Below are 11877 nucleotides of genomic sequence, written 5' to 3' on the forward strand. Positions count from 1 at the left end.
CGTGCCAGGCCCCGACAAGGCAAGCCCATCACAGGCCTCAGCTCCCTGCACCCTAATGGCAGAGAGGCCTGGAGCATGGCAGGGCACCCCTGAGCGCCGCCCCGTGCAGCCCAGCTCCCACCCTGGTTCCAAGAGTTTCTGAGGCGTGGGAGTCCCAGGACCTCCTGGGGGAAAGCAGGGGTGGTATCTTCTCTCTCCAAGCTTGCCCTTCTCCCCGGAATGCTGGAGCGCCTCCTGCTTCCGTGCTTTGAGGCCTGGGTCCTGAAGCCAAGCCTGGGTCCCTGCCTTCGCTGCTGGGTGAGCCGGAAGCCTCTGCCCCAGAGTCCCAGGGGCCCAGGGCCACCTTTCAGTCCGCACCACCTCTATGCTGTGACACCGGGCTCTGGCCAAGTGCAGCCGGGGCAGGAGCTGCTCTTACTCCCCTCCGTGCCCCCAGCTTATTGTTAGGGCCCTGACAACGAACAGCTGAATGACACGGAACAGGAAATAAAGGTACAACCTAGTCTGATATGGAAACTATGATTTTTTTTTCCCCTATTCATTTTCTTTGTTGCATAAGAAGAATCCAACCCATTTCGGGGCTGAATTCACCTCCCAGGAGAACATGCAAATATTTCCCCTTATATCCAGAAAGTGTCTGGAAGTTAATCCATCCTGGCCTTAGCAGAGAGGGGACCAAGGCCCCCCGGAATCTGATGTGAAGGACCTCAGGGTGGAGAGATCAAGAAGACAAGGGGGAGGGCCAGAGGGTAGCCGCCCAGGCGGGGAGCTGCTCCAGCCGAAGGGGCCCCTCCATTCTGGAAGGGTGAGTGGGGATGAGGAGCTCTTGTCGGGGGAGGGCTGGGCTGCGAGTGGCCTTGAGATTGGGGTCCGGGGCTGGGTGTGAAGGACGAACCTCTCCCCACAGGCTGACGCTTACGTGCCTAGAACTGAAGTGCCGGCAACACCAACCAGCCGGTGGGGCTGCGGGGCCACCGGGCTCAGGCTGGGGACAGGCCTCCGAGCTGGGTGGTGCTTGGTGACCCCTCATGACAGTTGAGGTAGTGGGGGAGGGGTGTGATGCAGAGAGGCAACGTGGCGGCCCTCGGAGGACAGCCCAAGGCTCCATTGGCTTCAAGGCCACAGCTGGGACATTCCCCCGCTTTTCCCTGCCTTTCCTAGCTCTTCTGCGAAACCCTCTCCCTGGGACGAGCCGGGTAAGAAGGCACAGGGAGAAGGCCATGGAGCTGTCCCTGCACCCAGGTGGGCTCCTCGCCACGGCTCCATCCCTGTCAGAGGTGACCAGGGACGCAGGTCATCCCTCCCCTCCATGGGACAGATTTGGGCCCGGCACCCCGCCCGGGACAGTGTACAAAGCAGAGGTGACTTGGACTCCTTGCTCACAGTATTGGTCCCAAACCCACTGTGTCTAGGAAAATCTCCTCGGTTCCGTCCACTCACAGAATTCTCTGGGTCCCAGACATGTGGGTTTTCCCCAGGCCAGGGGTGTGGTGAGGGGTGGAGCTCCCCCTCTCCAGGGACAGCACCCTCCCAGGGTCTCCACACCTTCCCCAATCTGGAACTCTCTGAACCCTGCCTTCGGGGTTCTTACGGAAGCTTCATTAGAGAGGCCAGACTGGTTAGGTTACTGGCCATTACTGAGCTCAGTCTCCAGCCCCGCTCTCCACCCAGGAGTCAGGAGTTGGGACTGAAAGTTCTAAGCCTCTAATCACAGGCTGGTTTCCCTGGCAACCAGCCCCCACCCTCAGGGGCTTACCAAAAGTCACCTCAATAAGGTGAACTCAGGTGTGGTTGCAAAGAAGCATAGTCTCTCTTATCACTTAGGAAATCCCAAGGGCTCAGGAGCCCTGTGCCAGGAAGTGGGGGGGTGGGCAGGAGAAATGAAGACCAAATATATATTTCTTATTATAAAGCACAATATCAGGATGCCCGTGTGGCTCAGTTGGTTAAGCGTCTGCCTTCGGCTGAGGTCATAACCCCAGGGTGCTGGGATCGAGGCCTGCATCAGGCTCCGTGGTGAGAGGGGGTCTGCTTCTCCCCTACCCCTCCTCCTTGCTTGGGATCACTCGCTCGCTCGCTCTCTCAAATAAATAAATAAAATCCTTTAAAAAAAAATCACAGTATCACAGGCTGCCACAACAAAATACCACAAAGTGGGTAATTTAAACATCAGACACTTATTTCTCACAGTTTGGGGGCTAGAAGACCAAGATCAAGTTGGTGGCAGATTGGTTGGGTGAGGAAGCTCTCCAGGGCTTGAAAGTCAGCCTTCCCTCTGTGTCCTTGAGGCTCAGGGAGGGAGAAGAGAGAAGGGGCTCTCTGGTGTCTCTTCTTTTAAGGACACCAGTCCTATCCAATGAGAGCCCCATCCTCATGATCTCACTTAACCCTGATTACCCCGTAAAGGCCCTTTCTCCTGGGAGAAATTCCCCTTGGAGTCACATAGGAGTTGAGCAGAGGACACTCAGTCCAGAACACCTGGGCCCTCGAGGCTCCCGGGCCTCCTGCTGCTTCCCTTTCTTTCCTGGCAGCTATCCATGCAGGGTGCCTTGGGAATTGAAAGTTCTAAGCCTCTAATCACAGGCTGGGAATTAGCCGAAGCACCCTGCACCTGTTTCCCGGAGGACGCACCCTGGACCCCAGGAGCGCCCTGTGGAGGGACCGGGATCAGCAGGAACTGGGAGACTGTGCCTGTGCAGATGTGTTTCCCTCTCTTCAACCTGAGTGCCTGCTATGTCTCCCGGCTGCCCACCCGGGGGAAACAGCCGTGGGCACAGCCACGGTCACTGCCCTGCCTAACGGCATGGCACTCCCCTCTCCCAGCCTGCTTCTGAGCCCTGGGCTTTCGCTTTCCAAAGAAAGAAGCAGCTCTTTCACCTTTGCCTCGTTTCTGCCATTTCTGCAGGGCTGGTGCTGAGACATGTGCCGACCCCGGCCTGCAGACCCGGGGCCCGGAGGGAGCACCGTGCTGTGTGTGAGAGAGACACACAGGAGGGCAGATACGAGAGAGTCACCATCATCCCCACGCTGGATGGCCAACCTCCAAACTTCTTCCCTGTTGGAACAGCCTCTTAAGAGCTTGATTCCCTGGGGTTGGTCTCTGAGGTGGTCAGCTTGGGGTCACGGGGTTGGGGGCTGGGGAGGGGTTTAAGCTACTATTTCGTACAGGGGAAGTCCGAGGTCACGGTGTTGGTAGATTGTTCTTGCTGAAGACCCTCTTCCTGGCTGGCATATCATGGTTGGGGACCCAAGTCTCCTGGCCCCAACACAACCACTCTTGGGTCTTCAGGCCGTGAGAACAGAAAGGGAGGTCACTGGAGGGGAGCAGGGGAGAGAAGGGCCCAGGCTCTTGGCTCAGGAGCGGGGTGGACGGCAGCCCCGTGGGCTGGAAGAGGGCTCTAGAAGGGTGAGGGTTTGGGTGAGGGAGAGAAGATCACGGCAAGACATGGGGCATGGGCAGGATGCCGGGGGCGGGGGGGGTGGCAGTGGGAGGAAGTGGCCAAGCACAGGGAGGAGCCGCGTGGGGCAGACCTAGCACAACGCAGAAAGCCAGTGGCCGGCTGAGCTGCCAGGCCCTTTGTCAACCCTCTTTCGGTTCGCGAAAACACAGAGGAAGAAAGAACTCAGTCAGGCGGCGGCTCAGGGCCGGAGGGGCCACCCACCGAAAACAGCTCTCTGTGGGGGTCCTCCCCCCCGCGGACCTGCAGCCCCGAACTCAAACTAGGTTTAAGGATGTGTTACGGGCCTTTCTGTGCAAAGCCTCCGGTTGGATGTTCGAAGTATAACTCGATTATTCCCAGTCTGATAGACACATAACCTTTCAGGTCACCACACAAGGGGGCATCCCTGTGTATCAGCAGAAAGAAGCCCACAGAAACCCTCTTGCGACCTCTCAGGGCTGGTATCGCTTCAGTTCAACAAAAAGTTGGTCAAGGTGGAAAATTATTTGTAAAAACTCAAACCTACCTTAAAATTTTTATTTTTTACGTTGTTTTAAAAGACATACTTATTTGAGAGAGAAAGAAGGTGAGCCTGGGAGGGGCAGGGGGAGGGAGAGAGAATCTCAAGCAGACAGACGCCTCGCTGAGTGTGGAGCCTGGCCCGGGGCTCGAGCTCACGACCCTGGGATCATGACCTGAGCTGAAACGGGAAGTCAGACGCTTAACTGACTGAGCCACCCGGATGTCCCTGTAATTTTCTTTTTCTTTTTAAATTTATTTTTTTATTTTTATTTTTTATTTATTATTTGACACAGAGAGATAGAGATCACAAGTAGGCAGAGAGACAGGCAGAGAGAGAGAGGAAAGCAGGCTCTCCGCTGAGCTGAGAGCCCGATGCGGTGCTCGATCCCAGGACCCTGAGATCATGACCTGAGCCGAAGGCAGAGGCTTAACCCACTGAGCCACCCAGGCACCCCTATAATTTTCATTTTTAACTGAAATCCTTTGCCTCTCTGTCCAGTCAACTTGGACAGAGGGGCAAAGGCGTCTCTGGGCGGGCGCCCCATGCTTGGAGCAAGAGTGTGCCCTCTCCCTCTGACAATGCCCACACGGACCTCCTGACCCCTGCTTAGTACTTCTTTGAAATCCAAATCGAGCTTAAAAACACTTGAGAGACAGGCCAGGTGCGGCCTCCACTGAGATTTTTATCATTTTTCTGTGATTCTGTCACAGAGGCCTTGCCTGTAGGAGCTAGTTACCTCTGGCCACGTAACAAGTGACTCCAGTACATGGTGAATCATACAGGTTGTCCCAGGGTTTCCTCTGAGGCTATGGCCAGCTGACACCCGGGCCTGCCCTCCAGAGAAGGATTGCTCGGGGCCATCGGGTCGCCCTCCAGATCTGCTCACCCCCACGGTGGAGGCAGGTGCAGGCCCTCCCGTGGGAGGCCCCAGCTCCCTCCCATGTGGGTCTCTCCAAAGAGGCTGGAGTGTCCTCGCGGTGTGGACAGCTTCGTCCAGAACTCACGACCTGGGGGGGGGGGGGCGTCCGGCAGAGGCTGCAACACCTTTTACTTTTTCCTCGGGAGACACGGTGTCACAGACACCGTTTTCTCGGGGTCTTACAGGGCAGTGTTGACCCCATGTGGGAGAGCCTCTGAGAAGGTGTGAATGCCAAGAGGCGACCGGCCCTGGGGGGAGCCAGTGTGGACACAGGCTGTCCCACCAAGCTTAATTCGACAGTGATGGTTTTAAAGCAGCTCACCCTTAATGAATCTTTTTCAAAGCATTTAATTTAGCGTTCATAGAGAAACCCTCTCTTTGAATTCCTACTTTATCATTTTATGTGTATTGAATTACGCCATGTCGTTATAATAATAAGCGTAAGGAACATAAATGGATTTGGGAGCGTAATGGACTGACAGGTGATCAGGTCCCTCTTGCTGCGGCCGCCCAAGGATGCAGACGCCCCAGGGACAGCAGGAGATCCTCTGTGTCGGGTCAGAAATGGAGAAACAGAGACTGATGGGCCATCTGGTGCCCCTGGAGCCCTTGAGAGGGCTGAAAAGACCTGAACCCGAGTCCATGCTTGATGTCTTCGGTGGACCTAGGAGCTGTACCAAGTATGGTGTCCTGGGGCCAAAAAAAAGCTTAGTTCACTCCAAGAAGCGTTTCCTGAACCGTTGAAGATCCAGGCCCGGAAGGAACGGAATTCTCCAGCGAAGTGGCCGGCCAGTTGGGGGATCAGAGGCACAGAGAGTGTCTCCCCCAGGTGCTCCCCGGGGGTGGGGCAGAGGGAAGCAAGGAGGGAAGCCCAGGGAAGCCAAGGGAGGGTATTAGTTTGCCTGGGGCCTCCATAACAAAATACCGCAGCAGGGGTGGGGGAGGTGGGCTGCTTTAACAACAGACATTTATTTTCTCACAGTCTTGGAGGCAGGAAGTTCAAGGTCAAGGTGTCAGCAGGGCTAGTTTCCCTGAGGCCTCTCTCCTGGGCTCACAGCCTGCCCTCCTCTCCCTGTTCTGCACACGGCCCTCCCTCTGTGTTCTCTGTGTCCTAATCTCCTCTTATAAGGACACTAGTCTCCTAGGATCAGAGCCCACTCGTGTGACCTCATTTTACCCTAATTACCTCTTTCAAGGCCCAATCCAGTGCACCGGAGTTCTGAGAAGGGTTAGGGCTTCGCTGTATGAATTTGGAGGGAACAGAATTCAACCCTCACAGGAGGGAAGAGCATCAGGTCCATCCCGGGAGGTCTGAGTGGGCTTCAAAGCCGGCACTGCCCCAGCAGGGTCCTGACGGATGGGTAGGAGTTTTCTGGGCAGACAGAGGGTGGGGGTGGGGAGACGTGGTCTGTGTGACCAGCGGGGGAGGTGGGTCTCAGCCATCAGCATGGAACATGGGCTCAAGCAGGAGAAGCCCTCCTTGTTTTAGAACAGGCCCTGGGTCCCCCCCACCCAGCCCTGCCTCTGCCTCCTCAGGACTTTGCTTCTCACCTGCGTGGAGAGCGTGTGGGGAGGGGGCCCCCCCTCGGACCCCGGCACCTTGCACCACGGCGTGAACCAGTACCGCCGCTGCTCACGGGGGTAGCCGGTGCGTAGTTTGGCCTCGAGCGTGGAAAGTTAAATCAGCTGGAAAGAGTAAAAGGAAGTTGGAAAAACATTTTAACCCAGCCCCGACCACAGGAGCGATAAAGACGTGGTGAGGTCACCAGGACTTGAGGAAAATATGAATTGGCCAGATAGTCTGAAGGAAAATGAGTAAAGCAGGGAGGGGTGTGTGTGTGCACTCTGTGCGTGTATGTGTGCGTGTGTGTGTGTGTGTGTGTGTGTGTGTAGCTGCCTCTCCGGAGGCGGTCTGCCTGGCCGCGCATAGGGAGTCCGGCCCCATGCGACGGTGTCTGTCACCCTTCCAAAGAAACTTCGGTTTTTCTCCTCTTGCCAGCTTGGCTGCGGGTGTTGGACTCCAGTCTCTGGGAAGGAAAAGGCGGGTTATAAGCGATCCGTCTCAGGAGCTACACCTCGCAACGGAAGCACTGGCAGGAAGCAGAGGGAGGGTACAGGCTCACACACACGCACACACACACGCGCGTACACACACACGCACAGAGTGCACACACATGCCGAGAATGGGTTCAGAGTCCTACAGATTGGCTCAGCCTCTGCTCATTTAGGGTCTCACTGTGCTTCTGACACAGGGCAGGGCAGAGGCTGACCGTGGGCGCGACGGCGAGCTTCGGGCAGCAGGTGGGAACGCACCGCGGGCTGGGCGCACCTGCAGGGGCCGGGCCTTCCTGACGCAATGCCAGCCTCAGCACGGATCTGGGCCTGGGAAGGGCTATGCTGCCAGGGGGAGGCACAGCCTGAGTAGAACAGGCTCGGGTCCCCCAAGGCTGGAGACCTCCAAAGGTCCCAAGTCGGGGGGGTAGACGCACCTGGGGTGCGGGTACGGAACAACCCAAGTGACAAAATAAAGTCTCGCCGTGGGATTGGATTCGCCCTTTAAAATTTCTCTTTGGGGAATGTTTCGTAATTTATGCAACACAGTACAGAACACTTGTGTATAATACAAAACTGAACGAAGGTGTACACAGCAGGGTGTGTGCTTGAAACCTCTTTTTTCCCAAGTTCTTATGTTGATTCCACTTAGTTAACGTAGAATATGGTGTTAGTTTCCAGCGTACAACATAGTAATGCTACCCTTTGTACTTCCCCCAGCGCTCACCGGGACCAGGGCCCCCCTTCCTCCCCGCCCCCTCCTTCCCCCGCCGCCCCCACCCCCCTCCCCTCCTGTAGCCCTCAGATTGTTCTCTATAATTAAAAGTCTGTTTCTTGCTTTGACTCCCTCAGTTTTTCCCTTTGCTTATCCTTTTGTTTCTTAAACCCCACACGAGTGAAATCAGGTGCTGTTTCTCTGTCTCAGATGGTTCACTTGGCCTTGCATTTTCTAGCTCTGTCCATGTTGTTGCAAACAGCAAGTTTCTGTTCTCTTTTTAACGGCTGAATAATATTCCATTGCGTGTCTACACTGCGTCTTCTTTAACCACTCGTAGGTTGATGGACACTGGGGTGGCTTCTCTGTCTTGGCTATTGTAGGTAATACTGCTATAAACATGGGCTGCAGGGTCCCTTTGAGTTAGTGTGGTTATTTATTTATTTATTTATTTGAGAGAGAGAGAGTGCGATAGCGAGCGAGCAAGAGTGCATGAGTGGGGGGTGGGCAGGGGGAGAGGAAGAAGCAGGCTCCCCACTGACCAGGGACCCTGATGTGGGGCTTGATTCCAAGACCCTGGGATCATGACCTGAGCTGAAGGCAGACATTTAACTAACATTTAACTAACTGAGCCACCCAGGCACCCCTGAATTAGGGGTTTTTTTGTATTCTTTGGGTTCAAAACCTTTTTTTTTTTCTTTAAAAATTTATGTATTTGAGAGTGAGAGAGGGAGAGAGAGAGCACAGGTTAGGAGAGGGTCCAAGGGAGAAATCTTCAAGCAGACTCCCTCAGACAAACCTGAGATCATGACTGAGCCGAAACTGAGTTGGAGGCTTAATAGACAGAGCCACCCAGGTGTCCCTCAGAACCTCTTTCTTGTAGGGGAGCATGGTCCCAACCCCTGTAGCCCGCACCCCCTGCCTGGCACTCAGGGGTCTAAGACAGCACCTCCCTAACTCCACCCTGCGCAGTGGCTCAGGGGCAAGCTGCCCCCCGGGGCAGGAGTTGATGTGGGGGGAGACCTCTGGCTCTGCGTTTTCCTGAGGTCAAGGAGGAGCCGATTAGAAACGTCCTTCTGGTGTAAACAGGCAGAGCACACATGTGAGCATGTGCGTGTGCGTACACACACACACACTCACACACACACGCACATACACACACACACACATACACACACTCACTCATACACACACACGCTGCCCATTCAGCTCAAGACGCCAGGTCCGCCAGCTCTAGATGGGGTGTCTTGGGCAGGGCCACCTGATAAGGCTCCTGTCTTGGCCCAGGAAAGGGGATTGGCACCAGGCAGGCCAGCTGGCATGGCTCCGGGGCCCGGCTGACGCCCTTGGCCCGTTTGCCAGGTGCAACCAGGCAGCCCTTATGGGCTTGGTCCCTGGCACCTTCCCCTTGGAGAAGTCCCTCTCCCAGAGGAGACTCTGACCCTCAAACTTCACGGCTTGCCAACTGAGGCTATGGCAGAAGAAAAAGATGCCCAAGGTGACCCTAGTGGCCAGCGCTGTTCCTGGTAACGTGCCTGCTCTCCCCGGCTCTTAAAGCCAGAAGACCTGGCTCATCTGCCCAAAACAGGCCAGTCCCTGAGCAACCTCCCACAGCAGGTGTGCACGCACGCATGCGCGCACACACACGCGTGTGTGTGTGTGTGTGTGTGTGTGAGAGAGAGAGAGAGAGAGAGAGAGAAAAACAGAAAGAAACCACCCCCCGTTTGCCACTTACATGGCTTCCATAGTTGGACTTCTTGTTGGCCACATGCCCTCCCAATACCCAGAGAAGCACAAGGAACAACAGGAAAGGTGGTAAAGTCATTATTTGCACAGAATTTCAGCTTGAAGCCAAGTCACTCCATGGGGACACACACACACAGACACACAGACACAGACACACAGACACACACACAGAGACACACAGAGACACACACACACACACACACACACACTGGGTGTGGAGTGGAATTACCATCCCGGGCACAGGAGGAGAAGGACGGGCAGAGAGATGAAGTGTGCAGAGCCCATAAGCCCTTGTCAAGTTCAGAGTCATCTCTCCTGCCCCCATGTTACATCTTAATAGATTTCATTTTAGGGCCGGCTCTAGACCAGCAGTCTCAGGACCCCCTCTGCGTTCTGAAAAATGACCGAGGACCCAAAAGCTGCTTTGTGTAGCAGAGTTATATTTACTGATAGTTACTGGGTTAGGAATTAAAACAACAATTTCAGCAATACTTCTTATTGATTCGCTTTAAAATAGGTCCATTCCATGCTAGCATAATAACATTTGAAATGAAAAAAGGGGGGAGCGCCTACGTGGCTCAGCAGGTTAAGCCTCTACTTTTGGCTCAGGTCATGGTCTCAGGGTCCTGGGATCAAGTCCTGCATCGGGCTCTCTGCTCAGTGGGGAGCCTTCTCTCTCTGTCTGCCTCTCTGCCTACTTGTGATCTCTCTCTCTCTCCATCAAATAAATAAACACAACCTTTTTAAAAAATAAAAATTAAAAAAAATTTTAAAAACCTGTATTTTCAAATTTAGTGAGAAAAATATCATGCTTTTACATTTTTGCAAATACCTTTGATGTTTGGCTTGATAGAGGACTCTGTGTTTAAACTCCACTGCACATTCATGACAGAACAAGAACAATAAAAAGCAATTAATGTCTTATTATTTTTATCGGACTAGTTTTCTCTGAGCCAGTCTTGGGGTTCTGCAGGGGTGCCCCTGGACCAAACTTTGAGAACCACTGCACTACCATCTCTGGTATGGTTTGCTTCCTACCTTATCTTCCTTCAGCACATCTCGTCGCTTCTGAGCCGCGTCCCCTGCCCGTGCCGTGATGGGACACTATTCGTAACTGATCCTGATCCAGCTACATTTGGGGTGTCCCTCCCCCTACACTCTTTTGCCATTGCAGGTACATCTTTTAGTATGTGGCCTCTTACAGTCGGGGACGCTGGATCATAATGATCACTGATAGGGGGGCCTCTCCAGATGGCTCCCAGCACAAGGGGCCCAGCCTACACTGGCTGGAACAGAAAGTGATTGAAGGCTGGGGCTGAGGCCGGGGCACGGGGCAGGGGTGAGGCCAGCCCGCAGGCTGCAGGAGGAACACTCCAGCCCTGCCTCGGCTCACCGCCGCCTGGGGCACGCCGGGTGGGTCTCGTCTCTTCCTTCCACGGCCTGTGTACTTGTCTGGGGACAAGCTGTCGCCCTGTTTGCCCACAGGTCTGCCTCCCCACCTGGCTGCGGGCACCTGCGGGGAGGGAGGGTATCTTTTCCATTTTTATAGCCTCGTTTCCCAAGCCGAGACTCGGCCCGCAGCCAACCCCCAGCTGTCGGAGAAAGGGGACTGGCAGGTTCTGCCCCGCCAGCTAGGGAAACCTTAGCTTGCAAGGGCCCATTCCTGGGAGCAGACAGAGGGCAGAGCTGGGGGGGTGGTGAGGGGGAATCGCAGGGCAGCTGCTGTGGGGCGTACGATGCCAGCAGGCAGGGAGCTCGCTCCACACAAGAGGTGGTATCTGGAGATCCTCATGAGGAAAGGCAGCTTGGGGGGAACATGGCCCCAGGGTAGCCTCCAGGGACGTCCTCTGGTCAGAGGTGCCCCTCGATGGCGCCAACCCCCCCCCTACCCGCGCTGGGCACAGCTCTGCACCTGTTTACAGCTCCGGGGGATTGTCCCGCTTGTTCTCTCCGGGACCCCCAGGCCAGGACCCATCGCAGCGCAGGGCACCGAAGACAGGGCTGTGGAACTGAATATTTTAAATTCACCAGGCGGTGGGCAGGGGAAGGAGCAGCGAAGTGACTGAGCCGCCGAGTAAAGTTTTAATCTGGACTGAGACCCGGGGCCCTCACGGACTCCTGCGGACCTTCCTACACTAGCCCACTGGGCGCTCACAGCTAAGGCAGCCAGAACGCTCAGGAATTCTCACCAAATCGGGCAGGCTGTCTGCAGAGGGGGTGAGCTGAATTCTTCCTCCAGAGGAGGGGGACACGAGGAAGGCTACCGGGACCAAAGGGAACAAGCCTCAGGGGCCAAGGACCGTCTGGAGGCCTTTGGGGGGACTGGGGCAGCTCCTTGGGGGTGTCCTCGTGGAGATGCCAGCTGTGAGTCAGAAAATTCTAGAAAGTTCACAGGACTTCGAGAAAGGTGAAGAGAACAAAGCCAGAGATTAGGGCAGCCTTCTCCGTCATTCCAAACTGCTGGGAACAGGCAAAGAGAGGG

This window comes from Mustela lutreola, chromosome 9 (assembly GCF_030435805.1).
Source record: "Mustela lutreola isolate mMusLut2 chromosome 9, mMusLut2.pri, whole genome shotgun sequence".
In the NCBI taxonomy this organism is placed as follows: domain Eukaryota; kingdom Metazoa; phylum Chordata; class Mammalia; order Carnivora; family Mustelidae; genus Mustela; species Mustela lutreola.